This window comes from Pseudophryne corroboree, chromosome 6, assembly GCF_028390025.1.
Source record: "Pseudophryne corroboree isolate aPseCor3 chromosome 6, aPseCor3.hap2, whole genome shotgun sequence".
In the NCBI taxonomy this organism is placed as follows: domain Eukaryota; kingdom Metazoa; phylum Chordata; class Amphibia; order Anura; family Myobatrachidae; genus Pseudophryne; species Pseudophryne corroboree.
Window position 1 is genome coordinate 136,930,785 of NC_086449.1, and position 26,077 is coordinate 136,956,861.

The following is a 26,077-nucleotide window of genomic DNA, read 5'->3' on the forward strand; positions in this document are numbered from 1 at the left end:
GGCAGTCGCCCACGTAAACAGACAGGGCAGCACAAGAAGCAGGAGGGCAATGGCAGAAGCTGCAAGGATTCTTCGCTGGGCGGAAAATCATGTGATAGCACTGTCAGCAGTGTTCATCCCGGGAGTGGACAACTGGGAAGCAGACTTCCTCAGCAGACACGATCTTCACCCGGGAGAGTGGGGACTTCATCCAGAAGTCTTCCACATGATTGTAGTCCATTGGGAAAGACCAATGGTGGACATGATGGCGTCCCGCCTCAACAAAAAACTGGACAGGTATTGCGCCAGGTCAAGAGACCCTCAGGCAATAGCTGTGGACGCTCTGGTAACACCATGGGTGTACCAGTCAGTGTATGTGTTCCCTCCTCTGCCTCTCATACCCAAGGTACTGAGAATTATACGGCAAAGGGGAGTAAGAACGATACTAGTGGCTCCGGACTGGCCAAGAAGGACTTGGTACCCGGAACTTCAGGAGATGCTCACGGAAGAAAATTTTGGCCCTGTCGATTTTCTTCCAGAAAGAATTGGCTTCAGTTCCTGAAGTCCAGACTTTTGTAAAAGGAGTACTACATATACAGCCCCCGGTTGTGCCCCCAGTGGCACCGTGGGATCTCAATGTAGTTTTGGATTTTCTCAAATCCCATTGGTTTGAGCCACTCAAATCGGTAGATTTGAAATATCTTACATGGAAAGTAACCATGCTACTGGCCCTGGCTTCAGCCAGGAGAGTGTCGGAATTGGCGGCTTTATCGTATAAAAGCCCATATCTGATTTTCCATTCGGACAGGGCAGAATTGAGGACGCGTCCTCATTTTCTGCCAAAGGTGGTATCAGCGTTTCACCTGAACCAGCCTATTGTGGTGCCTGCGGCTACTAGCGATTTGGAGGATTCCAAGTTGCTGGACGTTGTCAGAGCATTGAAAATATATATATTTCAAGGACGGCTGGAGTCAGAAAATCTGACTCGCTGTTTATACTGTATGCACCCAACAAGCTGGGTGCTCCTGCTTCTAAGCAGACGATTGCTCGTTGGATTTGTAGCACAATTCAACTGGCACATTCTGTGGCAGGCCTGCCACAGCCTAAATCTGTCAATGCCCACTCCACAAGGAAGGTGGGCTCATCTTGGGCGGCTGCCCGAGGGGTCTCGGCATTACAACTCTGCCGAGCAGCTACGTGGTCAGGGGAGAACACGTTTGTAAAATTCTACAAATTTGATACCCTGGCTAAGGAGGACCTGGAGTTCTCTCATTCGGTGCTGCAGAGTCATCCGCACTCTCCCGCCCGTTTGGGAGCTTTGGTATAATCCCCATGGTCCTGACGGAGTCCCCAGCATCCACTAGGACGTCAGAGAAAATAAGAATTTACTCACCGGTAATTCTATTTCTCGTAGTCCGTAGTGGATGCTGGGCGCCCATCCCAAGTGCGGATTGTCTGCAATACTTGTACATAGTTATTGTTACAAAAAAATCGGGTTGTTTATTGTTGTGAGCCATCTTTTCAGAGGCTCCTACGTTATCATACTGTTAACTGGGTTCAGATCACAAGTTGTACGGTGTGATTGGTGTGGCTGGTATGAGTCTTACCCGGGATTCAAAATCCTTCCTTATTGTGTACGCTAGTCCGGGCACAGTATCCTAACTGAGGCTTGGAGGAGGGTCATAGGGGGAGGAGCCAGTACACACCACCTAGTGGTCAAACTTTTAAAATTTTGTGCCCTGTCTCCTGCGGAGCCGCTATTCCCCATGGTCCTGACGGAGTCCCCAGCATCCACTACGGACTACGAGAAATAGAATTACCGGTGAGTAAATTCTTATTTTTAATGCATTCCAAAGATCTAGATTTTCTTATTGCCATGATAAGAAATGATAAGTATCAGATCTAAAATCTGATAATTAATAAATAGTCCTCTTAGTCCTGGCCGTCTCAGGGCCTGCCATTACATAGAACTGCGATGCACAGTGCTGGTATTTTAATGACCTCTCTATACGCATCCTGGCTATTGTAGTTATCATAGACTTGTCGCCCTGTCTGATGATGAGACAGAGTCTATGTATTGTGCTCTCCAGGTGGTGGCTGAAGGGTTACCCTGCTGTAAGAGGACTCTTGGCAGCACAGTTTGGCCTGTGGTCAGACTGTCAGTTGGCGTCTGTCAGGGACAATATCTGTGACGGGACAATGCATGTCGGAGCCGTTCCAGGAAGTGTGGAGAACGCAGGGCTTTCCTCTCTTTGTTCTGCCTGCAAGAGATCGGGAAGGCGTCCCCCACCCTGCTTTATACAGCCCAGATCCATGAGGGGACCATCTGCCGGCTCCAGGGCTATTAATACACTTACAATGTGACAGCAGATCACAGTCACTTGGCTCCTTCGTTCCTGTCTTACCTGTCTTTGTTCTCCTTTTGTGTTTTAATATCCTTAACACGAACACTTGAAGATCTGTATCTGAGAGGACATCTGCTGACTCGGACAGAATTTCAGAACCTATTCTAATGAGTAGGTTACATAAAGCGTTATGGCGAGGTCAGGATGTGGACACTATGGGGAATATTTACTGATTATCGGGTTTTACAACAGATAATTAGGATTTCTTATCACTGCTATAAGAAATGAACATTCCCCAATTGCACTGAAGCTCACGTGCATGTCTCTGCGATGTGCAATCATTTAACTTCTACTTTGAGAGCTGGAGCCATTGCGGGGGCATTGGCGAGGAGGTTTCTGGGGAAACCCCTCTCCTGGTGATTACTGCGGAATGTATCCCATAGGCTACTATAGGGTAATGCCATCTGGAGATGGTGTTACCAATTGGGGCCAAACTCTGGAATGCTTCGCTTCTGGAGCTTAGTAAATCTGACAGCATCACAGACCCCTTGGAATCCTATGGGGGCTGCAGCTGTCGTCAGAAGTGGAGATCCCTTCATGGTACTTACAGGGTTACTTAATATTTGCAGATATCACTGTTTCTGAGGAATATCTCAAAAATATTATTTGATAAATATGCCCCTAAAGGCTCTAATCATGCAATGGTGAAAATCCCCTTATCACTCATTCGATGTGATAACGATGCTTTTTACCTGCTTTGTTTTATACACTGATTAAATACCGCTTCCTCATACATTGGTATGAGAAGAATGGCTAAGCTTTCCATTTCTCTTATATAGAAAATGTATGTGGATAGGGTAATGGGTGTCATTGGGTAAGAAGAGCAGCGATGACTGCTATCTTCCAGCCTCCTCCCTGGCCCCTCTCTGGCCCCTCTGCCCACTCTACTGACAGCAGAGCCTCTCCTATCATACTCCACTATACTCCAGAGTTTGACTATAAAAATTATATGAAATATACAAAGAAGATATTATAAATATTTTCTTTGTACTAGTCTAATAATTTTAATAGTCAAAACTCTGGAGTATACTGGAGTATGATAGGAGAGGCAGATCCTCCCTGCCTACCTTGTCCGCACATCTCTGATCAAAACTCATCAAATTTCTAGCCTGTGTATAATGCCCACGTTAAACCTCAGGTCTTATATATGTGTGTTTAAATCTGATAGTAGCCAGGGCCTCCCCAGCCATTTACCTTAACCGCACATCACTGACCTCTGAGCATTCTACTATACTGTGCAGGGTTGGGTTTGGGTGACCGGCGTCACCATACCAACGCCGGGATCCCAGTTGTTAGATGGCCGGCACGGGGGGCGAGCTCAATGAATGGCACTCTAAATCAACAAGACACCTACAAAAACTGTCACGTAAAGTAGAACGTCAGTGGCGGAAATCTCAGAATCCAAGTGACTTTCTCACATATAAGACTACCTACCACTCCTATCGTCAGGCCCTGGACACTGCCAAACAAACATATTTCCAATCTCTCATCTCTTATCATGCCAACAACCCCAAGCAACTTTTTAATACATTTAAATCACTTATTTACCCTCCCTCACCTCCCCCACTAGCTACTATCCGTGCACAAGAACTTGCTTCCTACTTCAAGGATAAGATTGATAAAATCCGAGATGAAATGGTATGCTCTAACTCAGCCAGTGACCTGCTCAATTCCCTACCTGAACCCTCTGGCACTTTCTCTTCATTTGATCCCACAAGTGAAGATGAAGTATCAACACTCTTTTCATCCTCCTACTCCACTACCTCTCCTCTTAATCCTATACCCTCACAGGTCAGTAAAACTTTGTCTCCTGTGCTTATCCCAACCTTAACTAATATCTGTAATCTCTCTCTCTCTACTGGTATCTTTCCCTCTCTGTTTAAACATGCAGTCATTACTCCCATTCTAAAAAAACACAATCTGACCCAAACACACTCTCTAACTACCGTCCCATTTCTCAGCTACCCAGTCCCTCCAAGCTACTTGAGAGGCTTGCCTACACTCGCCTTACACACTTTTTTAACTCGCACAACTTATTGGACCCACTTCAGTCAGGCTTTCGTGCCCAACACTCCACAGAGACGGCACTGACCAAAGTAGTGAATGATCTAGTCACTGCTAGATCAAAAGGCCATTACACACTACTTATTCTTCTAGATCTCTCTGCTGCTTTTGACACTGTTGACCACTCTCTTCTCATACAAATACTACAATCCCTAGGTCTTCAGGACACAGCCCTTTCTTGGTTCTCATCCTACCTATCTAATCGCTCTTTCAGTGTTCACTTCTCTGATTCTACCTGCTCTTCTCTACCTCTATCAGTTGGAGTACCGCAAGGCTCAGTCTTAGGTCCTCTGCTTTTCTCAATCTATACCTCCTCTCTTGGTAAACTAATCAGCTCCTTTGGATTTCAGTATCATTTGTATGCTGATGATACTCAAATCTACCTATCCTCCCCAGATTTGTCACCACCAGTATTGGCTCGTGTCACTGGATGCCTGTCTGCCATTTCATCTTGGATGTCATCTCGCCACCTCAAACTAAAAATTTCCAAAACCGAATTAATGATTTTCCCACCAGCTAAGAGTAGTTACCAACCTGATATCTCTATAACTGTTGACAATGCAACTATCCACCCCACCCCACAAGCTCGTTGCCTAGGTGTCACCCTTGACTCTGAACTGTCCTTTGTTCCACACATTCAATCTGTCTCTAAATCATGTTACATGCACCTTAAAAACATATCCAAAATACGCCCTTATCTTACACAAGACACTGCAAAAACTCTAATCCATGCACTCATCATCTCCCGCATTGATTATTGTAATAGTCTCCTTACTGGTCTTCCCAAACATAGGCTATTACCACTTCAATCCATTTTAAATGCAGCTGCGAGGCTAATCTTCCTCGCCAGACGTTCTTCATCTGCTGATCCGCTCTGTCAGTCCCTCCATTGGTTACCGGTATTCTACCGTGTCAAATATAAAATACTTTTACTTACATACAAGGCTATTAACCAAACTGCACCATCATACATCTCCTCACTCATCTCAAAATATCTCCCTACCAGACCTCTCCGCTCTGCACAAGATCTGCGTTTCTCATCCACATGTATTACCTGTTCCCACTCAAAAGTACAGGACTTTACCCGGGCTTCACCCACTCTGTGGAATGCACTCCCACGCACAATAAGACTCTCCTCTAGTCTCCAAACCTTTAAACGTTCTCTGAAAACTCATCTCTTCAGACAAGCCTACCAAATTTCAGACCCACACACATAACCTTCACAGCTTCCCTATCAAGTTACATCCCCTCTGTACAGTCCACATAAACTCACATTTTGTCTTCCAACATTGCTGGGTTATCATATCATATACAACCCATTAAGAACCTAGCAACCTGGGGAACCATTATGTAACAGGTAGCATCTATCCTTGTGTATCAATGCCTATTTCCCTATAGATTGTAAGCTTGCGAGCAGGGCCTTCCTACCTCTGTCTGTCTGTCTGTCTGTCTGTCTTTGCCCAGTTTTGTTCTATAATTGTTGTTCTAATTGTAAAGCGAAACGGAATATGCTGCGCTATATAAGAAACTGCTAATAAATAATAAATGTAGACCTATGTCAACAAACACCCCAAAAACCCAATGAAAATTTTGTGACGACTTTTTGACTTGTCGACATTATAAATGTCGGTATTTTGACCTTGTCATTATTTTGACCATGTCAGGATTTTGACCGTCGTTAAATATTTGTCGGGATTTTGACCGTCGGGATTTTGATTGTAGGTATTTGATACTAAACCCGATCCTACAGCTGCCTTACATTGTGCACACACTACAATGTCTATCTGATCTGTCAGATCAAAACTGTAATGTTTGTTTTTTGATGTATAGCACAATCTTATTACAAAGGTCAGATAATAATGCATGTTACAATTGTACATTGATCTGATTGCACATAATTGCAATAGTTGGTTCTGAAACAAAAGCAATTAGTAGATAAGAGGCCATCTATAATGTTGTCCATTGTGGTAGATTAGAACCTGTTGGGAAAAGTCCAATAGAAACACAGCTGAACAGATGTATGTGTACAATAGAGATAAGTGTCCTTCCACAACTAGCTATTGTGATTCATTTCACTAATGGCCTTTGCTGTTCCGTAAGTGTTGCCAGCAATACCCCATTGACACCATAGGGAACGAGAGAAGTGACCACTGTCCCAGCTCTGGACCTGAGTCAGAGAAGGACGCAATATTGCAGTGTACACAGCGGGGCATTTGTGTTGTCACTGTGCACGTGTCGGAGTTGCCTGCCCATTCGCTGCGATGGTTTTGCAATGATGGTCGCAGTGTGGATTCATTTGCAAAGTGATTGTCAGCCAGGCACTGTTTGGGGTTGGGAACGGGTGGGTGGCTAATAAAACACAGGTGCGTTGCAACTATTTTGGGGCATGTAACTGCCTGCAACAGCTGTATGCAATCAAAAGTTGCTCCCATAGGGTTAATCAGAAGGTCAATATCTAACCGATGTGCATCTTTGCACCCAAGCGGCGTATCAGAGATGACTCATGTGGGCATCTGATTACAAATCCCGGCGGCTGCAACCTTGGCATATTTCCGCACAGCCTGGCATACTAATCTGCAGCTGCATCTGCATTTGTGTACCTCTCTGAATCATACCCTCTATCTGTAGCCTAGGAATTCTGCAACCTCCAACTCTATATATATATATATATATATATATATATACACACACACACACACACACACACACACACACACACACACACACACACACACACTTTTGTAAAAAAAAAAGAAAGTAAAAGAACCAGCACTCAAGTTTAGAGGGGGATGTTTATTGGAGAAACATCAGTGTGAGTGTTTTTGTATTCTATTTTTGGCTGCTAAAGATTTGTTTCCTGAGTGCTGTCTTGTTTGTTTGTTTGATCTCTCTCTCTCTCTCTCTCTCTCTCTCTCTCTCTTTCTCTCTATAAGTCTGGTTAAGTGTACTTGCATGTCATAAAGATACAATGTATGCTTATAACTTGCTTCACAATTTAGATTTGAATGTATTTTCAATTTGTGTGACCACTTATGCTTGGAGAGATGGATCAGGGTAAGTGCAGCACAATAATATAAGAAATAAGAGCCAGGAACCACAGCAGGACAGCCGTGCACAGAGAGCAAGGACTCTGACTATTTCATGCATGCTATATAGACCCACAAGAGGCAGGTGGCAAGACATTGAACATTTTACGTGAAGCCTTTAAGTCTACTATTTTCCTTATTTGTTGAATGTGCAGAAATTTGCTGTAATCCATACAAGCCAATCAGATGTTTCCTTTCATTTTCTACACTGCAATAGACAAAAGACAGCTAAAATCTAACTGGATGCAAAAGGTTACAGCCCATTTCTGATCATAGTTCCATTTTAATAAAGGATCTCCTTTGTGTATTGTAATAAAGTCATTTACATATAACTATAACCTCATTGTTGTAACATTTGAAGTATGGCTCAGTGCTGTTCAGGATTATTCAGACGTCGTACATACAACCGAGCTTAGGATACGTTGTAACTGCTAGGACACAGAGTGATGGCGACTTCTCCAGGGTCACCAGCAGTTGGCATCTGAATGATGGTCTCAAACCAGTTTCTCACTCTTCTACCAAAGCCCTGGAATACAAAGAGAGAACACTAGACATACAGTATGTGACATGCACATGTGGGCTTGCAGCCTGTGGGGAACGAGGATTCTAAGCAGTTTTCACATATTGTTCTACAGCTCCTACATTGTCCTGACCTCTCCTTGTCCCAGCAATGTAGCAGGGTAATCACACCAAATACTCAGATGTTATGTAACATTATAAGTTGTTTATTAACAAACAGAAAATGTCAGTGTTTACAATGTTACTAAACATCCACGATGTTCTAATAAACTGGTAGGATGAGAATTGATTCATCCCAGAAAAATGTCAACCTCTAAAGAGCCCTACACACTGGCCGAGGTGCCTGACGGCCGATACGGGCAACGGCCGACCCAGCGGCGCGCGGGTGGGGTGGTGGTGGTGGTGGGGGAGTGAAGTTTCTTCACTCCCCCGTCACCCGGCCACATAGCCCTGCATGCTAATATGGACGATATTGTCCATATTGGCTTGCAGGCATAAATGAGCTGGCATCAGCGATGAATGAGCGCGGGGCCGTGCATTAATCATCGTTGGTGCATACACACTGAAAGATATGAATGATATCTTGTTCATTAATGAACGAGATCATTCATATCTTTCAGTGTAATCGGCCAGTGTGTAGGGCCCATAGGTTAAGTCTTTTCGGAAGCATGTATGGGGGACTCTCGATAACTGACCAAAAGCAAGTGACTGAAATGATCATTTAGTAGTGACAGCATGGAGCATGTAAGCGAATGGAATTTGATCATGTTACCACGGATGCAGAAGGAGAAGTGGCAGTATGAATTACCGAAATGGGTCATTCCGAGTTGATCGCTAGCTACCGTTGTTCGCAGCTCAGCGATCAGGCTAAAAATCAGCATTTCTGCGCATGCGTATGGGTCGCAATGCACACGCATGTTGTACGGGTTCAAAGTCCATTGTGGTTGTGTACAGGTTGTAGTGAATTTTCAGTCGCATTGACGGCCGCAAGAAGATTGACAGGAAGGGGGCGTTTCTGGGTGTCAACTGACTGTTTTCAGGGAGTGTTTGCAAAAACGCAGGCGTGTCTGAAAAAACGCAGGCGTGGCTGGGTGTTCGCTAGGCGGGTGTAGGACGTCAAATCCGGACACGAATAGGCTGAAGTCATCGCAAGCGCTGAGTAGGTTCAGAGGTACTCAGAAACTGCACAAACTTTTTTTGCAGAGCTCGGCTGCACAGGCATTCGCACTTCTGCTAAGCTAAAATATACTCCCAGTGGGCGGCGGCATAGCGTTTGCACGGCTGCTAAAAACTGCTAGCGAGCGATCAACTCGGAATGACCCCCATAGAGTAGACCCACTTTGATCTAACAGGGCACCTCGGTTGTGAAGACAGGGGGAAATCTTAAGGAGGCCCAACACGCAGCTGTACTTACATATCAGCGTGCAATCTTCTGAATAAGTGATTTTCAACCTTTTGTCAAATCGCAGCACAAGGCACACCATCAGGTTTGTTCTTATTTTCCAAATATAACATATAATACATAGTGGAAAATAACAAATATTCCCCCCAAAGAAAAAAAATAAAATACATTAGCACCCTCAGAACCCCCCCCCCCAAAAAAAAAAAAAAAAAAAACACAAACACATTGATATTGCCACAGCCCCTCACAAAAATTAAGGGGCCCTATTTACTAAAATAATGTGAAAAGGGGTGTTTTCACACCCTTTTCACATTATTTTAGTATCACTCCAATGTATTAAAAGGCACTTTGAGCAGTTTTCATGAAACCATTTAATTCACTGGCAGAGAAAGCTGAGCGGGGACCCGGCAGTGAGACCAGCTCTGTGTGTCCTATGGACACATAAGCAGATCACAGTGTAAAAAGAAAAAGAAAAAAATGTTTTTAAAAATCACCCATACTTACCAGCCCTAGGAGCCGATGTCTGCTGTGCTGCGATGTGACCCTGGTGAAGTAAAGTGACGCTGCAAAGCGGCAGTGCACTTCACAGCATCGGGGGTCACCGCAGCACATGGGATCTGGCGCCCGGCAGCCCAGCAGGAGCAGCGTGGACCGGCTCCCTGGACTGGTAAGTATATTCCCCTGGGGTAGAAGGGTCCGCGGCGATGGGGGGTAGTCGCGATGGGGGAGGGGGGGTTTGCTGGGCGGCAGTGGTACCCCAATGATGCTGCGGAGTGTCATCACAGAGACAGTGCTTGCTGCATGCAATACGTGATCCATCCCTGCGATGTAGTCAATTATCGCAGTGCGAGTTTGGGCGATTTTATTGCGGATGGTGATAAATAGGCCTCTAAGGTAGCAGAGAAGATAGAGGAACTCCCAGTCCCTTCATGTCCCTCAGCCACTGGTGGTACTGGCATTGTGCCAGAGTCTACTGCGCATGCACAGATCTCTGGGAACATGGCACCCACGCTGTGTTCCTAGGGACATCTCTATTTCTATTTTAACGAATCACCGGAAAATGGTTGCTGTGGCCATTTTCCCAGTGATTTCTTCAGCTATGCAGCCTGCGCCAGACTGGCAGATTGGTAAGTATAAGTAAATGGGTGCAGGGTGTGCGGTGTGGGGGCTCCCTGGACCCAGGGGCCCATGTGCCTGAACATCTTGCACCCATTATAGATACGCCAGTGCAACCAAGCAGATCCTGTCATTCTTTAAACACAGCATGTAACATGGAAGCTAGGAGCTGATTGGCCGGTGCTTTATCTCTCTCCAAGGCTAAGTTACTAGACCCTTACATCACTGCAGAGAGACTGAGCAGCAAGCACTGTGCAGGCGGGACAGTGAAGTGGCATGCGGTTGAGTGACAGGTGATGACAATGCCAACACGTCTCCATAAATCATGGCCCAACTCATGTCTGAGCCATCCAGAAGAGCCCAGGGTTGCCAAGGTCCAAAGTTAGAACTGGAAATGTGGCCGCCAGGCTCTGCTTCTCCAGCAATGTCATATGACTTTGTCAAAATACCACTTGGGAACCAAATATATTAGCCACAAGTTGGCCAAATATTGCTCAACACAGGTTAAAAACCTTCGGCTCCAGATCCACCCTTTTCATCTGAGTTGGTAACAGGAATGCTATAAGTGCTGTATCACTCTCCATTCCTTTTACTGACTCAGGAGAAAAGGGTGGATCTGGAGCCCCCCTTGACTGTAAGGTGGGTACACATTAGGCGACGTGCTCTATTAGCGATGTTGCCGAATGTACCCCTCCCGGGCAGGGTGATCGGTGGCCCGGCATACTCACTGAGCGATATGACGTTCATATCGCTCAGTGACATCACGCAGCGGCCGGGATGTGCAGGCAGCTCTTGGACGACAGTCCAGATTGAGCTGCCTGCACGGCCGACAGCGAGGTTCGTTAATGGCCCGCGGGGCCGCACATCGATCGTTGCTGGTGGCATACTCAATTGCCGAGAAAATTAGTGACGTCGCCCAGGAAGGGTGAAAATGAGCGACGTCGCCCAGGAAGGGTGCAAATGAGTGACGTCACCCAGAAAGGGTGAAAATGAGTGATGTCACTTATTTTCTCGGCAAGTGTGTATGCACCTTTTAGGCTTTGGATGCTTGTTTCTCATCTCCATCATTTATATTATATCTTATTTTATTTATGATCTACCTCTGTCCTGCAGTTCCTGTGAACTTTACTCTACATGCTTTCGTGGGCATATTTACAGTAGCTCATTACCAAAAGGGTTTATCACCCCAGCCACTGCTTAACCATCTTATGTTACACACAGCAAAATGTATTGAGCTTTATTATTATGTTATGATTATGGTGTTACACTCTGTTATATGTTTTTCTTTATTATGTACCTTTGTTACACAATACTTGCCTCAGTTAGCTTGATTAACAACAAATACCATAAGAGAAGTAACTTTTGTCCATTATTCTGGGACCACTGGGATGGAGAACTTGCCATTCCAGGAATATTAATCTTGTTAATTAGCCTATGCTCTTTAGATCAGCAAAAGCCCCTGGGTTGTAGAGACTGCTACGTACGATATGCCGGTGGATGGGATGCTGAGGGTCATATGACCGACACCGGCATCCCGATGCACAGAATCCCGACAACGGTCGAGTAAGTATGTTTACCCTCCATCCTTACCCCCCAACCCTCCCTTCCCGCAGCCCAACCCTAACCATCCCCTACCACCGCAGCCTAACTCTAACCCTCCCTCTGCAGCCTAAACCATACCGCCCCTACCCCGCAGTCTAACCCTCCCTAGGGGTGTCTAACCCTAACCTCCCCTCCCTGCAGCCTAACCCTAACCCTCCCCCTGCAGCCTAAACCTCCCCCCACCCCCCCCACCCCATCTACAGTCTAGTAGGCCCCAGCATAATTACATAAGGTCATGATTCCTGTGGAAATGATCCAAGTGTTGTCCGAGTTACGGTGCCGGGATTTTGGTCTTGTGTTGGGATTTCGGTACCGGCATCCTGACCGCATCCCGGCAGCAGTGTTTATAATCTACAGAGGTTTAAAAACGGCTTAATGCATATCATCCCTTAGATTTCATGTAACCTACATAGCTCACTATTTTCTATTTAATCAAGCTTGAGAAACTTTATTTATAACACATGCACTGATTGATCCCAGGAAGACATTGTAATTCATTTGTGTTAAAGTTACGCTTGAACAGGCGGATTCAAATGGCAGTCCTCCAGCTTCTCCGAACACTTCCGTAGACTTTAGTCAGTGACGTAAGCCTTTTAATAGGTTCCAGCTTGGGAGCAAAGTAACCCATATTCTCTTCACTTATAAAAACCCTACTAAGCACATTGCTGAATAATTCATTAGGGGAAAAGGATTTGGTAGAAATTGGAGACTTTACATTTGCAGCATGCTATCTTACACATTAGCATCGATTTACGTACAAGGTGAATGTGTGACTCTTTTTGCCCCAGTGTCACATTACCCCTCTGTGCTGCTGTGGGATTCTGCTCTGCTGGTAGACTAAATTCATATTTTGGGAGAGGCAGCAGGAATTTCCAACAGATTGTGATTAAGACTATTTTGCTAGGAAAAATACCATGACTCCTGATTCAGAGCTGCACGTAAAGCATCTGCAAATGCGGGCACTTTCCATATTCAGAAATAAACACAGATCTCAGCCTATATTCAGAATTGGTTGCATCTATGTGACTGCACCTCCCCATCCATCCGCTTGTGAACGTAGCCCTCATCAATATCACACCACATTTGTATCAGATCTGTCCTTGGTGCATGAGATCCATCTGAAATTGGATAGATCTCTCAAACGGGTTGGGTACGGGATGCTGGCAGTCAGAATACCGACCCGGGCATCCCGACTGCTTGAATTCCCGACAGGGGCAGTGGTGGTGGTAAGTATCCCTAATCCTAACCCTCCCCCTAACCCTCCCTCGCCACAGCCTAACCCTAACCCACTCTCCTCACAGCTTTACCCTAACCTTACCTTCCCACATCCTAACATTAACCTTCCCTCCCCCCCCGCAGCCTAACCCTAATCATACTCCCAGCAGCCTAACCCTAACCCTCCCGCCGCAGCCTAACCCTAACCTCCCCGCTACACTTTACATTCAGGATTCCGTCTGTTGGGATCCCAACTACATCCCCTGCAAATACATAACTCTTAATAAACTGCAATTGTGCCTTCACACCCATGACATGCCCACAGTAATTCAACGTGTGAATGACCGGTTGCCACCCACTCATCTGCATGTGTAGATACAATTCTATTTTCTAAAAATAAAAAAATTGTGAGATTGTAACAGAGCATTAGGCACAATGAGAGTCACCACTGTTTTCCATGTTTATGCTTATTAAACCAAAGGATAGATGTTTTAAAAGATTAGTTGGCAATTTTAGGAGACTTTGGGCAAGTTGTTTCAGAAATGTTAAATTCTGTGGAAAACAGTGGACAATACTTTATTGAAACTCTAGAGCAGGGGTTCACAACTCCAGTTCTCAAGTACTCCCAACAGGTCATGTTTTGTGGATGTCTTTAACAGGTGAGTTCAGGGTTGGACTGCCCATCTAGCACTTCTGGCAAATGATAGAAGGGCCGATGGGCTGGGTTGGTCATACAGAGAGCTGTGAAGGCTGAGTTCTCCAGCTCTCTGGTTTGTGTGTTCCATCCCCACCCCGCCGCCCTAAGTGCCCATCTCTAAGAAATGTGGGGGTATGCTGTGAGTATGCCCCCCCCCCCCCGACTCTCTGCACGTTCCACGAGCAGTGTCCACGCACCCCTTTCACGGTGCACACGCCCTTTTTCACATGCATACACATGCCAGGACCGAAAAACGGCCCCAGTCTGTCCTTGGGTGAGTTAATCTGACATAACATGACACTGTTGGGAGTACTTGAGGGTTGGAGTTGATAACCTCTGTTCTAGAGGTAAAGCCTAGGTCAGTATTTCCCAACTTCGTTTAGCAAAACTAACAGTCAAGGTTTTAGTGACTTCCATGCTTGGGCATAGATGGTTTAATCAAACTAACTGAGGTGTTAATTACTGTATGTCACCTGTGCTCAAGTATGGCTATCCTTAAAACCCTGGACTGTTAGTGTACCTTGAGAACCATGGTTGAGAACACCTGACCTAGGTGATCACTGCTACAAATGGCATGGGTAAGAAATCTATTTAGGTATTTGGGTCTTTTGCCCAGGAATCCTTTGAAGGATAAATAGTCAAACTGTACTTAATGCCTGCAATCTATTCTAAACACAGTGAGGTATTGTAAATACATGCTGTGCATCATGGGAGATGATGTCATGCCGAGGTGACTCACTTCCTGTTTGTCTACTGTTTGTTACTTCCACTTGGTGTCTGGCTCATGCTGTATAAAGACCTGTATTACACTGATGCTGCAAGTGTCGACCTCAGTTTGTTGTTACACATTTACAGGTATATTTACTAAAGCTTCTAAAAATGTAAAAGTGGTGATGTTGCCCATAGTAGATTCTGTCTGTCATTTCTAGGATGCAGTAGAGAAATTATAGAATCTGATTGGTTGCTATGGGCAACATCACCACTTGTAGTAGCTTTAGTAAATTTACCCCAGTCAGTCTAGATCAGTGGTTCTCAAACTCGGTCCTCAGGACCCCACACAGTGCATGTTTTGCACAGGGCCGGTTCAAGGGCGCTCTGCGCCCCGGGCAGGAAATGGGGCGTGGCCTAATACAGGGGGCGTGGTCAATTACGCCCCCTGTACATTAAAAGCGCCGCTTGAATGCTGAGCGGTGCGCGATGACGTCATCGCGCACCGCACAGCAAAAGGTCCTCTCCACGAAGGGAAACTAGACGCTATGAGTCTAGTTCCCTTCGTAGAGAGGACCTTTGCTGTGCGGTGCGCGATGACGTCATCGCGCACCGCTCAGCAAAGTTACTCTCCAGGAAGGGAAACTAGACGCATAGCGTCTAGTTCCCTTCAGGAGGCGGACGGGGACGGGGATCGGGACGGCAGCGGAGGCGGACAGGGACACAGCGGGCAGCAGTGGCGGATCTTGCCACGGTGCGGCGCCCTCCGGATGGCGCCAGCGCCCTCCGGAAGGCGGCGCCCCGGGCAAAAGTCCTGCTTGCCCGTGGCAAGATCCGCCACTGGTTTTGCAGGTAACCCAGCAGGTGTACAGGTGTATTAATTACTCACTGACACATTTTAAAAGGTCCACAGGTGGAGCTAATTATGTCACTTGTGATTCTGTGAGGAGACCTGCAAAACATGCACCGTGACCGAGTTTGAGAACCTGTGGTCTAGATCACAGGTTCTGAAACTCGGTCCTCAGGACCCCACACGGTGCATGTTTTGCTGGTCTCCTCACAGAATCACAAGTGAAATAATTTGCTCCACCTGTGGACCTTTTAAAATGTGTCAGTGAATAATGAATACACCTGTGCACTTGCTGGGTTACCTGCAAAACATGCACTGTGTGGGGTCCTGAGGACCGAGTTTGAGAACCACTGGTCTAGATCATCATCTGACAGATCTATTACATCTCTTCAAACTGTCTCTCGCTGCTGCCACATTTCTATCTTCTTGAAACATGCACTCATCTAACCAATCTACTCTATAGGTCACTACTCTTTTCTGCTTGCAGTACTACTTATCACCAGCAGCAGCTGCCGTGCGCTGACCACATAGTGCGAGGTGTGGGAGTGTGGGGGGGGGGGGGGGGGGGGGGCACTTGCACATGTAAACATACATGTTATGCTGTATGTATTATATGTGCTGGTTGGTTCCCCCAGGGGATTGGCAGCTCTGTGTTTATCTTGACTCAGCATTAGGCTTCTCTTCTCCTTCCACTATACGCCTGCCCCCAGACTCCCATTGGCTAGTTTCACAAGGGTCTTGGGGCAGGCTTAGGAGGAGATGAAGCCTAATGCCAAACCCCGCTGGCTGTACGGCGACTGTGATGCACACAACGCTGCCAACTCCAACGATTACCAGCCAGCACATATATTACATACAGGATACATTCAGGGTCACGCCTGTCGGGATCCCGGCAGTCAGATTACCAACGCTGGAAATCCAACACTATTCGGAATGCCGACACCGGTATCCCTAATAGGTAGACATCCCAGCGTCGGAATCCCGTCAGCTGTGATGCCTAACGTCCTTATACCGCACCGCTGGGAGGTAAGCCGCAGGGGGGGAGGGGAAGGTTAGGTTTAGGCTGCTAGGGGGAGGGTTTGGGTTAGGCAGTGCCCAGGGAGGGTTAGGATGTGGAGGGGGGGGAGGGGGGTTAGGGTGCAGAGACGTTTGGTTAGGGTTAGGCTCTCCACCTCCGAGGGTTAGGCTGCGGACCTGGAGGGTAAGGTTTAGGCAGCGGGGACGGGAGGTTAGGATTAGGCACTGACGTGGGGGGAAGGTTAGGGTTAGGCACTGACGGGAGGAAGTTAGGGTTAGGCAGTGGGTAGGGAGGGTTAGGGGGACAGGGGAGAGGATATAGCACTTCTTACCCGTCGGCTTCTTCGCGGTCGGGTTCAAAATACCGACGTCGGGATCCCGCCTGCCAGCTTCCCATACTGATCCCTTACATACAACAGCATAACATGTATGTTTATGTGTGCTTAGCTCACCCCCCTGCACTGTGTGGTCGGAGTTGCAGCCCAGGGAATGCAGCCATCACTGCTTATCATCCCATTTCCTGTCTGGTGTCTTGGTGCAGTTTTATACTGTACTCACTCTATAGCAGCTATTGTGAGTTGGACTGAAACCATTCCAGTAATGGAATAGTTAAACTTAATCTCAGTCTCAGCCAGTAATGAGCTGCACCTGTGTTTGGTTTTTAAAACCCTCCAGTCATCAGGGTCAGATCATTAGTTGTGCTGCTCTTGAGCTGGTTCCTGGTCTGGTTTCTATTACTTGTCCTGCAGTTAGTGATTCCAGCTATTTGGGATCCTGCCTTCCCATCCATATACCTGGCTTGTTTGAGCTGACAATGTCCAATCCATTCCCTGACCTTGGCCTGTTCCTGTTTATGTTTCTCTTCCTGGACTGGATTTACTGAGTTTGGAATTATACCCTGTTCATGCTGTAGGGAGGCACTCGCCATACTGCATACTTGCCTACCTGACCCTCTCCATGAGGGAGAAAATGCTCTGTTCCTGGCGGCTGGACTTTCCTGGTTATGTATGATTGCCATCACCTGTGGTGAGCTAGTTAATTGATAAGAAAGGGGTTTCACCCCAGGTGATGGCAATCATACATTACCAGGAAAGTCCAGGAACAGAGCATTTTCTCCCTCATGGGGAGGGTCAGGTAGGCAAGTATGCTATACTGACTGCCGGTATACCGACACCTAATCCATACCTCTCAACATGACCCTCTCCAGGAGGGACACAATGCTCTGCTTCTGGACTTTTTGCTTAATTTATGATTGTCTGCACCTGTGTTGAATAGGATAATGGATAAGAAAGGTGTTTCAGCACAGGTGCTGGCAATGGGTGTAGTATGGTATGCCGGCGACCAGCATACCGGCTCAGGGAGCCCGACTGCCGTCATACCGACAGCGTGGCGAGTGCAAATGAGCCCCTTGCTACGCGCCACGCTATTTATCCTCCCTCCAGGGGGGTCGTGGACCCCCAAGAGGGAGAAAAAGTGTCGGTATGCCAGCTGTCGGGATTCCGGCGCTGGAACACTGTGCGTCGGGATCCAGACAGCCGGCAAACTGAAGACCACCCGCTGGCAATCATACATTAAGAGGGAAGTCCAGGAGCAGAGTATTCTGTCCCTCCTGGATAGGGTCATGTCGGGAGGTATGACCTAATCTCCCTCTTGGGGGTAGCGCGCCACTGTGCCCTCAGCGTGGCGAGCACTCAAGGGTGTCTTTTGCACTCGCCCCGCTGCCGGTATTCCGGCGGTCGGGATCCCGGCACCGGCATGCCGGGCGCTGGGATCCAAAGGGCCGGGCATTCGTAGTACACCCCATGCTGTGAGCACCACACTTGCTTCTGTTATACAGTATGCCTGAGAGAATCTACTTTTATGAATCGACACAGTGTCGGACTGGGACATGAACGGCCCACCGGGAAATGCCGTGGTAGGGGCCCATGCCTAAGAGTGCAGCCAAGCTCCAGTGGGGGTGTGGCCAGCCACCACAGAGATTTGACTATTACAGAGTGCATAGTCTTGGCCTGTTGATAAATATATATACACTGCTAGTGTATGTTTAAAGATATAACATATTAATAACAGCAAGGCACTGTAGAAAATACACACTAGTCCTGTGCAGTAACATACTGTATGTATAAAGTTACTTTGGAACCTGATCCCTAGAGGGGGAGGAGGGCCCACGGGCAGTGGGGCCCAACGGTGGGTTTCCCCTGCACCCCTGTGGGACAGTCCAACCCTGGCAACATACATGGCTGTAACCAATGCTACCTAAAGCTCAACATGTCCGAAACAGAGCTCATCATCTTCCCTCTTCCTAGAGTCACCACCTCCCTTCCCATCTCCCTCAGCATAATTCCCTCACTATTTCCTGAGAATCCAATACTCGCTGCCTTGGCGTCACACTTGACTGTGGCCTCTGCTTTGGAGACCACAACTCATCACTAACTCTCATGATTATGCCCCTCATAATGGGCACAAAGTCGGTTCCCATTGTGAATGTCTCTTATCACCAGATTTGGGTGAGCCATTTACCACAGGTATCCAGGAGGACAGTGGCAGAATCTGGTTCCTAAACCACCCCCCAGGAGGGCACTAATGAGTCAGCCTAGAAGGCAGGCTCCCCCATATTGTCTTGAACCAAATATTGTGGAACTGGAGGTGCTGATTTGGTGCTGGATGCTTCCGGTTGGCATAGGTAACGGGACAGTGGGGTACAGATGTAACACATTTCACAACAGTGGCTTTAGAAGTTACACAGCAAAACAAAATAGCAGATGTAGTTGTAAAATGTACCAATATTGCTTAAGTGAATTAGGGGAAGGGGTGGGCTGCACTATAATCTACATCCTCATAGATTACAATAGTAATTAGCATCAGCAGTGCAATTTCTGGCCATGTTGGTTTCAAAGGATTTGTATCTATAGCAGGGGTGTTCAAACCTTTTTCTTGGAGTGCTGGATTAAGAAAATGATTTTGGACAGAGGTCACATTAGCAAGTAGGTAAGAATTCTATGCAGAATAAATCTTATTATAAGACACGTAAAACTACAAATATCTTGAATGTATTTTGAATGATTTGATATTTTTATTTTTTATTTTTATATGTCACACATGCCATACAGTAGTGCCCCCAATTCATATGCCATACAGTATTGTGCCAATTGATAGTATGCCACATAGTAATGCTGCCAGTTGGCAATATGCCACACAGAGCCCCCCAAGTCATGCCCTTTTATATGCCAGCCTCAGAGTCCCCTCAGTCATGCCCCTTTAAATGCTCGGCTCCTCCTCAGTCATGCCCCTTTATATGCCTCAGTCCTCAGAGTCCCCTTATGCGTTTATAGGCCAATCCAGATACCCCCTCATTACCTTGATTTACTCAATTCTTCAACAAAGTTTGAAAGACATACTTCTGCCCATCACCCGTCTCTGCCTCCATTCTATAACTCCAGTTGTGCTGTGGATTACTACAAGGAGAGGTGGGATGGACTGGAGGTGGAGCAGCAGAGCACTAAGCCTGGCACCATACACAATACACTACTGGAGTAATTCTATTTACTAAGCCTTGGACAGAGTTATAGTGGATGGGTGGATGGAGATAAAGTACCAGCCAATCAGCTCATAACTGTCATTTTTCAAACACAGGCTCTGGCATGGCAGTCAGGAGCTAATTGGTTTGAACTTTATCACAATCCACTTTAACTACGTCCAAAGCTTAGTAAAAAGACCCCAAGCAGTTCACATTTTCCAAGTCATTCAGCAAGTGCACAGGTTATTAATTACTCACGGACACATTTGGGGGGATACCAGCGGGGGGGGGAAAAGCACCCCCTCCCCCCTCTCTCTGACATTTAAAAGATCCACAGGTGGTGCCAATTATTTTACTTGTGATTCTGTGAGGAGACATGGAAAACATGATCTGTTTGCGGTAATGTAGACCGAGTTTGAGAACCAATGCAGTATTGCACAGGTGCTCAAACTCTGTCCTCAGGACCCCTCACGGTGCATGTTTTGCAGGTCTCCTCACACGATCACAAGTGAAATAATGTACTCCACCTGTGGACCATATAAAATGTATCAGTAAATAATAAATACACCTGTGCACCTGCTGGGTTACCTGGAAAACGTGCACTGTTTGGGGTCCTGAGGACTGAGTTTGAGAACCTATTCACTATTGTATGATAGCTAGAATCTAATTGGTTGCTATGGGCAACATCTCCACTTCTATAAACCCGAACATTAGTAAATTTACCCCTAGGAGTGAACTGCAATTGGTCGTATAGGACAAAGAAATCACTGTTTTTGTCTTCATGCCTATGCATTGCTCCGCCCGCTATTTTCCAGCAGCATCAGTCCTGAGTATTGGCACTTGCACCCATACTGTGCAAATGACCAGTGACGTGCGGTGGGGTGAGGCAGGTGAGGCAGAGCCTTTCCTGCCATATTAACATTTGTACCGGAGTATTGACTGTATAAAGTATATGATAAATACAAAGAATATGTTAGAAATATCTCCTTTGTATTATTCTAATAATTTTTATAGCCAAAACTCTGGAGTAAAAAGTCTATGGGCCCAACCTTTTCGCACATCTCTGATCAAAACTCACCAAATTTCCAGGAGTTTATACTGCTGAGCCTGTGTATAATGCACAGATGTACCCTTTGACTCATACATTGGGGTATATTTATTTACTAAGGTCCCGATTTTGACAGAGATGCCGTTTTTTCTTCAAAGTGTCATTTCGGTAATTTACTAAGCAAAAATCTCGGCAGTGATGAGGGCATTCGTAATATTTTGGAAGTCCTATGAAAAAATCACGAATCAATACACCATCGGTCAAATACGCCTGCAATTTGGTAGAAATCGTGAATTTACTAAAAAAGTGCAAATCACAAACACTGCCGACAATAGCCAAACACTGCCGTGCAGAAATACAATTCGTAAAAAAGTGCTAAAAAAAACCAGACCTGCTTTTTTATCCGTGTTTGGATAGGCATGCAGGGATCCATGAGATCCGTGCATGTTCATCAGTGGGAAGGGGATGGGAAAGTGTTCATTTTTAGAAAAAAAATTGCGTGGGGTCCCCCCTCCTAAGCAAAACCAGCCTCGGGCTCTTTGAGCTGGTCCTGGTTGCAAAAATATGGGAAAAAAATGATAGAGGTTCCCCCATATTTCAACAACCAGCACCGGGCTCTGCGCCTGGTCCTGGTTCCAAAATACGGGGGGGAAAAAGCGTAGGGGTCCCCCGTATTTCTGAAACCAGCACCGGGCTCCACTAGCATAATGCCACAGCCGGGGGACACTTTTATATAGCTCCCGGCGGCCCTGGCATTACATAACCAACTAGTCACCCCTGGCCGGGGTACCCTGGAGGAGTGGGGACCCCTTCAATCAAGGGGTCCCCCCCCTCCAGCCACCCAAGGACCAGGGGTGAAGCCCGAGGCTGTCCCCCCCATCCATGGGCTGCGGATGGGAGGCTGATAGCCATTGTGTAAAAAAATGAATATTGTTTTTAGTAGCAGTACTACAAGTCCCAGCAAGCCTCCCCCGCAAGCTGGTACTTGGAGAACCACAAGTACCAGCATGCGGAGGAAAACCGGGCCCGCTGGTACCTGTAGTACTACTACTAAAAAAATACCCCAATAAAAACATAAGACACACACCTTGAAAGTATAACTTTAATGCATACATACACACCTCCATATACACATACTTATCTTATGTTCACACGAGGATCGGTCCACTTCTCCATGTAGAATCCATGGTGTACCTGTGGAAAAATGATACTCACATACTCCAGTGTAGAAGCCTCTTCTTCTTTTAATCCATTTGTAATCCAGGTACTTGTCAAAATAAAAAAACGGACACCCGACCTCGCACTGAAAGGGGCCCCATGTTTTCACATGGGACCCCTTTCCCCGAATGCCAGAAATCCCCTCTGACTTATGTCTAAGTGGGTTCCATCAGCCAATCAGGGAGCGCCACGTTGTGGCACCCTCCTGATTGGCTGTGTGCTCCTGTAGTGTATGACAGGCGGCACACGGCAGTGTTACAATGTAGCGCCTATGCGCTCCATTGTAACCAATGGTGGGAACTTTGTGGTCAGCGGTGAGGTTACTTTCGGTCACCCGCTGACCACAAAGTTCCCACCATTGGTTATAATGGAGCGCATAGGCGCTACATTGTAACACTGCCGTGTGCCGCCTGTCAGACAGTACAGGAGCACACAGCCGATCAGGAGGATGCCACAACGTGGCGTTCCCTGATTGGCTGATGGAACCCACTTAGACATAAGTCAGAGGGGGTTCCTGGCATTCGGGGAAAGGGGTCCCATGTGAAAACATGGGGCCCCTTTCAGTGCGAGGTCAGGTGTCCGTTTTTTTATTTTGACAAGTACCTGGATTACAAATGGATTAAAAGAAGAAGAGGCTTCTACACTGGATTTTGTGAGTATAATTTTTTCAACAGGTACACCATGGATTCTACATGGAGAAGAGGACCGACCCTCGTGTGAACATAAGGTAAGTATGTGTATATGGAGGTGTGTATGTATGCATTAAAGTTATACTTTCAAGGTGTGTGTCTTATGTTTTTATTGGGGTATTTTTTTAGTAGTAGTACTACAGGTACCAGCGGGCCCGGTTTTCCTCCGCATGCTGGTACTTGTGGTTCTCCAAGTACCAGCTTGCGGGGGAGGCTTGCTGGGACTTGTAGTACTGCTACTAAAAACAATATTAATTTTTTTACACAATGGCTATCAGCCTCCCATCCGCAGCCCATGGATGGGGGGGACAGCCTCGAGCTTCACCCCTGGTCCTTGGGTGGCTGGAGGGGGGGGACCCCTTGATTGAATGGGTCCCCACTCCTCCAGGGTACCCCGGCCAGGGGTGACTAGTTGGTTATGTAATGCCAGGGCCGCCGGGAGCTATATAAAAGTGTCCCCCGGCTGTGGCATTATGTATCTGGCTAGTGGAGCCCGGTGCTGGTTTCAGAAATACGGGGGACCCCTACGCTTTTTGTCCCCCGTATTTTTGGAACCAGGACCAGGTGCAGAGCCCAGTGCTGGTTGTTGAAATATGGGGGAACCTCTATAATTTCCCCCCCCATATTTTTGCAACCAGGGCCGGCTCAAAGAGCCCGAGGCTGGTTTTGCTTAGGAGGGGGGACCCCACGCATTTTTTTTTTTAATTTAACACTGATTTTTATTTTAAAAAAAGTGCACAATGAAGCCCAGCACGGATCTCTCAGATCCGGCCGAGATTCATTGTATTAAAGTCGGCAGTGTTTTACAAGTCACTCACGTAAAACACTGCCAAAAAAAACGAATGACATCGACATCGGTAAAACGGAAAATGCAGAATACGACAGCTTAGTAAATTAGCCGTAATAAATTCAAAAAGTTGCAAATTTAGACTTGCGATGTCATTCGTGATTGAACTTTGACCTCAAACGGGAAAATACGAATCTTAGTAAATTGTCCCCATTGTGTGTAAATCTGGCTCTAGGGCCAGATAGTGCCACCTGTGCCATTTAGCTCACTGCACGTCCCTGCAAATGACTCACCTGACACAGACGTTCCATCTACATTGCACGTCTCAAACAAGCACTGTAGTCGGCTACATTCTCACAGCACTGCCACTAGGCTACTCTGTTCCATGTTATAACTGCCCAGTTGCCACCCAGACACCTCCCATTTCATAGACAGAAAGGAGCAGCCATGTATGGAGCAAACCATCCACTATCAAGGTGCATATGTATGGTGTGGCAATAGCGGGATGCCTCAACTTTTAGATTTGCTTCAGACTAAGAATCAGGTCAACAATGTTTCCCAGAAAGTGTATAATATAAAATACTAAGGACTGCAGAGAGGATTGGTGATTGGTAGATGCTAACAATAATGAATTGGTGAGCTGGGTGTCGTGGTTGTTACCATGGGGTAATGCTTGTTGCTAGGGGTGTGCCCCCAATGCCACATATGACCCCCAGTGCCAGCTACACACGCTCCCCCGCTCACTGCTGCGCTGCTGTGTGTGAGTCTCGGTAGGAGGGCACAGCGCACGCCTCTCCTGTGTCCGTCCTGTGCCTCCGGCATTGCTGTCAAATGATGCACCGATTCGTGAGCCAAGCAGAGCTCGCGGACCAGCAGCTATGGCTCCTGATTGGCTGCCGGTCCGCGAGCTCTGATTGGCTCACGAACCGGCGCTTCATTTGCCAGACACACCGCTGCCGGAGACACAGGACGGAGACTGGGGTGGGGAGGAGCTGAGATAGTGTCTCCTCCTTCCCCATTGGACGGGCACTCAGCATTTGTCATCAGCAGCAGCACGGTGTCTGGGAGGAGGAGGCGTGCAAGAGTGGAGGAGAGGGAGGAACGGCCCTCCTCCATCTCCAGCCAGGACCCCTTCTCCCTCTCCAGCCGTACTGCCGAAGCGTTATTGTTAAAAGGAAAAACAGGAGGGGCACTGGCAGCTGGTGCAGTGCTGGTGGCAGCGGCTGTGGTATACAATGAGTCAGAGTGACTCACTGTAATGCCGACGGTTGTAGGCCCCTTCAGTGCGGCGGGGCCCCAGTGCAATGCACTGGTTGTACCGCCGCAAGTTCCGCCACTGGGTGAAGCCATAGTTTACTAATGTTTTTTTAAAAGTACAGGGAATACTTCCATGGTGTCCTCTACACAGAATAAGCCTATCCCTCTCTCAGCCCTAACTTCAATAAAATACTGAATATCCATAAATGGCAATAGATACATGCCCAATCTTAGAGCTTAGCTGTGTCTCTGTAAGGATTACTGTTTTATGTTTTTATGCATTTAGCACTGAGCCCTTAATTCCTCTAGTTCAGTTATTGCTCTTTTGGCTGCTTCAAATGGACACGGTCAACAATTATGGCATTTTGAGGAAGGGAAGGGTCAGGATCTGTTCTTTCATCTGCCAGAGTCAGCACCCGGATGTGCCTTGTGATAGAGGCATAATTGTCATTAGTACTGGATCTACTGTATACTGTGTATAGATATACTATAGGAATGGGCAAAGCTGTCCAGTAAACCAGTGTGAATAATAACTACAGAAAAAGTGCCAGGGGCATAACTAGACCATTGCGGGCCCCATATCAAGATTTTGAAAGGGCCGCCTTGCTCTCCGCAAGAGCGACAGGGAGTGGGTTTGAGGTGATGGGGTCAGAACAGCAGAGAGGGTACTGGGGCCTAACAGTGGAGGGCAGTATGCCACTGACTGTGCCCAATCACTTTGCCCCCTGTCCTGTAGTCGCTGGGTCCCGTCACCCTGCCCCTCAGGACATAACGGTGTCTTCTACTCCAGGCTGATGCTCACTGAGAATATGCAGCACGCCCTTCCCTCCCCCTGTGTAGATAATGCCCTGACAGTAGAATACCCCTGATAGTTTATCACACAATTTCCTCCTGGGCTGGG

At 47.0% G+C, this 26,077-nt stretch overlaps 1 long non-coding RNA gene across 1 annotated transcript in view; it reads right to left on the reverse strand.

Annotated features, from left to right (window-relative positions):
• Positions 1-7,269: 7,269 nt before the first annotated feature.
• LOC134935053 (uncharacterized) overlaps positions 7,270-26,077 on the reverse strand; it is a 44,550-nt gene continuing 25,742 nt past the window's right edge. The window contains exon 3 of the long non-coding RNA XR_010179867.1: positions 7,270-8,060. This is a non-coding gene — a long non-coding RNA (uncharacterized LOC134935053). The remainder of the gene's footprint in view (positions 8,061-26,077) is intronic.